We start from the raw sequence: 6061 nt of genomic DNA, 5'->3' as shown, positions 1-6061 counted from the left end.
TATGTTTTTCATACTTGCAAAATAAGCCATTTTCAAGTTACTATCTAAAATTTACTTTTGGTCATCTACATATTGGAAAAAATTTTATGTTTCAATGTAGTATCTGACGTTACTCCCATTCTGTTAAGTGATGACGTGACAAATGAAGTGTCGCGTCATCAAGCCTAATCACTTGACACGTCAGCAAATTGAAGCCATATCATTATTTATTATTGAATTTGTTTAAAAAATTCAATTATTATATTTTACTAACTAATAATTTTTTTAAAAATATGATTTCCCCTTGGTAAGATTGAGTCTGCCACTTCCACTCGCTCGCCTACCTCCCCCATGTCGCCCAACGCCACCTCTACTCCTATCACCTCATCCTTTGTCTTGGGTCTGTCGACCATGCCATCAACTCCGCCTTTGCGGATGACCTCGACCCCTACATCGTCTGTTAGAGATAGGGGAGCAATATGAAGAAGCTTGAAGAAGTTTGTCTTTTTATATGCCTAATTCCTTGAGTAGCATTTGTATTAATTGTTGCATCTTAGTCTCTATCTTTTCATGTGTACATCATGCATCATCATGTAGAAGTAAGAAGATTGTTTCTAAAGTTAGAAACTTTTTCACTGCATAAAACTCTCTATTTTAATCAATTAAAAGGTTGATCGTAATCGACTACACAAGTGTTTGTAGCTTGCATAGAGATTCTAGTTTCGATTTAATTAATTACCAGTTAATCATAATCGATTACACAGTTCAGTTGAGACAATGACTGGTTTTTCATGAGTCTCTGCTTTAATCGATTACTAGGTGATCATAATTGATTACTTCTTTCTTAAAAGTGTTTCCAGAAGTGATAATAAACACTTTAATCAATTACATCAAGAATCTAATCAATTACATTGTTCTTGAAAGTTTTCCAGATGTTGGGAAGAACACTTTAATCAATTGAAATGATAATATAATTGATTACTTCTTTGAAATAATCGATTACATTGACTATTTAATCGATTACAGATGATTATAATTATTTTCTCTATAAATAATCACCTTGCATTCTCACTTTTATGAAGAAGAAAAAAAAGAGAAGAATATGTGTTTATAATAAGTGTGCGACCCATAACTTCTAGACTTTGTTTTTTGAAGCTCTCATGGTAAAAAGTGAGTTGTGAATTCCTCTTAAGTTCAAGAAGACACTCATTCACACAAACAAAGGTTCTTGCATGTGATTGATTTGGTTGTGTCTCTCCTTGACTCAATTTTTCATGTGTTTTACATGTTGTCAGTATATGCATGAATTTCTAAAGGCGTGCTAGAATAGGTTTTTCTAGTTTGGGTTAAGGGTAGGTTTCTCTTAGGCTCTTATTCACAAAGGATCCTAGGGTTGGGTACCTTAGTCTCTTTTTTTGGGGTAGGAATTGAGATTGATTGTGATTGCTTGTAAGAATTTTATATGTATAGTAAAAATCTAATTCGATTTTGATTAAATAACTAGATTAGCTTCTCTAGAGATAGAGAGTAAATCAGTATAAAAATTGGTGTACATTTTATCTTGATTTTATCTTTCTTTCTCATTTTAGTCTTGATCCATTTACTGAAGGTTAAAGAAATTATCTTTTTGAGAAAGAACTTTAACAAAGGATTTTGTGTTAAGGGTGATTGATTAATGTCATACCCTAATTTCATCCGGGGACCATTGTTTGTCGGCATGCGATCTTCGTTTGACCACCTCAAAATGTTTAACACCAATCGTTGTGGAATCCTTAAAGTTCCGAGATGTTTCGGGAAGAAACTGGTCAAAAACACGAAAACGAGAATGTATTTAGCAAAGTGGGGTGTGTGTAAATAAATTGTTACACTCTAATTTCATCTGAGGACCATTGTTAATCGCTTTGGAAGGCTTAAAACTCATCGCGTTGGAATTCGTAAAGTTTTGTGAGATTTCGAAAAGAAAACAGCCAAAAACATAAAAATGGGGGGGGGGGTGAACTTATCAAGATAAGGGTGTAAATAGAAATTATAATCTAGGCCCTTCCGGAACATTTTGGAAGTTGGGTTGCTTAAGGAGGAAGCAAATGGGCGGCAAGCTCCTCCACGTTTTGTTGAAAAATGGTTTCCGGGGCTTTTGTGGCTTCCATAATGCTTCCGTAAAATTTCTGAAAACCTAGGGTAAGCATATTTCACTTAATATTGGTGAAAGGGAAGAGAAAATAAAATCCGAAACACTTCCGTAATGCTTTCGTAACTTTTTTGTAAAGTACAAAAATGGGGGTGAACTTAGTAATTGGGGTGCGCTTAGAAATCTTCCTCAAGAAGCCTTAGGGCGGCAAACACCTCCCTTTTTCCCTATAAATAAGGGAGGAGGGGGGGCTGTTTCAAAAATGTTCATGACCCCTAGGCTATGCATTTCGGCTATTTTGGGTAAAAAACACGTTTCCGTGAAGAAGAATCGAGTCGAAGTGTTTTCGTAACGCTTTCGAGACGTTTCCATGAGCAAATCTGTGAAGATTTTCCTCTGTTCTTCACCGTTCTTCATCCGTTCTTCGTTCGTTCTTTGTTCTTCAACCGGTAAGTGTTCGAATCCAAGACTTTCAATTCATTTCTTTTTTTGTTTGCTTTCATCTTCATCTCGCTCACTTTCGATTTTCTTTTCTTCCATTTTTAACGTGCATTAACCGTTTATTTAAGCCATTATCTCGCCTAATAAATGATAAAATGAATTTCAACCGATCATTTGTGTTGTAATGTCGTTTAATCACTGTTAAAGCAAAATCTAACCGATCGTTCACGTTGTAACCTCGATTAAACAAAAAAAAACAAAATAATAATAAAATAATCAAAATATTTTGAAAAAATAATAATAAAATAATCAAAATATCTTTGAATAAAATAATCAAAAAAATCAATCGGACGCTTTTATTTGAAAGTTTCCTTGAATGAATTGACTAATAACCAAAGTGAAACTAAGGCTAAAATCAACTCACAAATCAAGTTTTGTCCGCAAAAGTCACTTAAAACCGTTTTAAGGTCCAACGCCTTAAACGATCCTCTTTGCTTTTATCGGTTAACATGGACCGTTCAAAAGCATAAAATTAACCCATAACTTTACCGCTTTTGTAAGAACTATGTAGGTCTGATTTCCTCATCGCAATTGAGGATACGTAGGAGCAAAAATCCCGCTTTTGTCGACCACCCCAAGAGATCATTAATGGTCCAGCGCCTTAACTTTTTCTCTCCTTTAAAAAACAAGAGATTGTTAATGGTCTAACGCCTTAACGTTTTCTCTCCTTTCAAAAACAAGAGATCGTTAATGGTCCAACGCCTTAACGTTTTTCTCCTTTCAAAATCAAAAGATCGTTTAATGGTCCAACGCCTTAAATGACCTTTGTTCAATTAAAATTTATCTTGCAAAAAAAGATAAAAAAAACAACTTAACCAACGTTTAGTTCTGAAAGAACTACGTAGGTCTGATTTCCTCATTGCAATTGAGGATACGTAGGAGCAAGGGAAACACCCTTGTCGACCACAAAAAGATAAAAAATACAAAAAACATAAAAAGCATAAAAACACAAAAAAGACATAAAAAAGGGAAAATAAAACATTTTGAAGTCATATTTGCACACTTGATTAAAGGCTGTCGTCCCTTGTGATGGACGTGTGGGGTGCTAATACCTTTCCCGTGCATAAAAACAACTCCCGAACCTTTCACACTTAAAGTTCGTAGACCACACCTTTTCAAGTTTTTCCAACGTTTTCCTCAAATAAACGTTGGTGGTATCACCGTGAGCCCCGCGCCGCCCTCTCGCCGTGAGCCCCACGTCGCCCTCTCGCCGAATGGTAGGTTGTGACAATTAAATATTGGTTTATCAAAAGTTTGTGATACGATCCTTGAAAAAGAAGTTTCTTTTTTAACTTTTGGTTTTTTAACTTTGATTTGATTTAGAAACCAATTCACCCCCTCTTGGTTTGTGAGTTCCATCAAATTTTTCATTGTCCACGTCGACACCTCGCGCATTAAGGAGATTGCAGACACTCTCATGGCGATGAGGCGTAGTGACGAGGTTGATGGTGGTTGTCGTCCGCACACCGACCAAGTATGTTAGAGGGTCGTGGGAGGTCATGATTATAGGGAAAGGAGGTGTGGCGGTGCAAGGATGAAGAAGATGAATTGGCTTGGTGGTGGTGGAAGGATAAAGAAGATAAATTGGGTGAGGCAACGAGGCCAGGGTTGGATTGTGAAAGAGGAGGAGAAGAGGGAGGCGTTGTTGGGGACGCTATTGGTGGTGATGACAATGGCGACTGTGGTAGAGAGTGGAGATTCTTGAAGAAGAATTGGGTTGCGACTATGGTGATACAGGTGGGTTTGACGAGAGGGGAGAGAAGAGGGTCGATTGAGATGTGAGAATGATGAATTTTTGGGTATGTGTCAGTGATTAGGGTTAATGAAGTGACACTTTGTCTATCACACATGTAGAAGCAAAGCTTCATGGTGAATCAAAGGTGATTCAAAGGTGTTTTGATGATAACAATGATGATAACAAAAGAATAACTCAAGTAAATCAAAGATCAATCAAGAACAATAGTTCAAGATAAGAATCAAGAAGAATTCAAGACTCAAGAAGAAAGTCTAGAGACAAGAATCAAGATTCAAGGTTCAAGATCTCAAGAATCAAGATCAAGATTCAAGACTCAAGATTCAAGAATGAAGAGAAGACTCAATCAAGATAAGTATTAAAAAGTTTTTCAAAACTTTGAATAGCACATGAGTTTTTGACAAAACCTTTTACCAAAGAGTTTTTACTCTCTGGTAATCGATTACCAGATTGTTGTAATCGATTACCAGTAGCAAAATTGTTTTGAAAAAGTTTTCAAATTGAATTTACAACATTCCAATTATTTTCAAAAAGCTGTAATCGATTACAATGTTTTGGTAATCGACTACCAGTGCCTTTGAACGTTGAAATTCAAATTCAAATGTGAAGAGTCACATCCTTTCACACAAAAGCTTTGTGTAATCGATTACACTAATTTGGTAATCGATTACCAGTGTTTGTTTCTGAATAAATCAAAAGATGTAATTCTTCAAAAAGGTTTTGACTTTTTCAAATTGGTTTTAAGTTTTTCTAAAAGTTATAACTCTTCTAAATGGTTTTCTTGACCAGACATGAAGAATCTATAAAAGCAAGGCTTTGTTTTGCATTTTCAATTAATTAATTCTTTCACACTTTTACTTTTCCAATCAATCCTTTATAAGCCTTGAATCTCTTTGAACTTCTTCTTCTTCTTTGTACCAAAAAGCTTTCTGAAGTTTTCTGGTTTTCCAAACCTTGAAAACTTGTGTTATTCATCTTTTCATTCTCTTCTTCCTTTGCCAAAAAGAATTCTCCAAGGACTAACCGCCTGAATTCTTTTTGTGTCTTTCTTCTCCCTTTTCCAAAAGAACAAAGGACTAACCGCCTGAATTCTTTTGTGTCTCCCTTCTCCCTTGTCAAAGAATTCAAAACGACACAGTCTGAGAATTCTTTTGATTCTTCCCATTCCCTTATACAAAAGTGTTCAAAGGACTAACCGCCTGAGAATTCTTTTGTATCCCCATTCACAAAGTATCAAAGGTTTAACAGCCTGAGATCTTTGTCTCAACATATTGGAGGGTATATCCTTTGTGGTACAAGTAGAGGGTACATCTACTTGGGTTTGACTAAGAACAAGAGAGGGTACATCGCGTGGATCAGTTCTAGTGGAGGGTACATCCACTAGGTTCAAAGAGAACAAGGGAGGGTACATCCCTTGTAGATCTTTGCTTGTAAAAGGATTTTTACAAGGTTGAAAGAAATCTCAAGGACCGCAGGTCGCTCGGGGACTGGATGTAGGCTCGGGTTGTTGCCGAACCAGTATAAAAACTCTTGTGTGTTTGTTTCCTTCTTCCCTACTCTTTTACTTTCCGCTGTGCATTTAATTTCCGCTTTTACTTTCTGTTAAGTTTTCTCTTCTACTCCTCATTCTCTTAACAATTTAGTAAAAGCCTTAAAAGAGTAATTTTTAATTAGTAAAGGTTTAGGAATAATTAATTCAA

The sequence above is a fragment of the Glycine max genome, chromosome 17, assembly GCF_000004515.6.
Source record: "Glycine max cultivar Williams 82 chromosome 17, Glycine_max_v4.0, whole genome shotgun sequence".
Classification (NCBI taxonomy): Eukaryota; Viridiplantae; Streptophyta; class Magnoliopsida; order Fabales; family Fabaceae; genus Glycine; species Glycine max.
The sequence above is the reverse complement of the archived record's forward strand: the minus strand, read 5'-3'. Positions refer to the sequence as shown.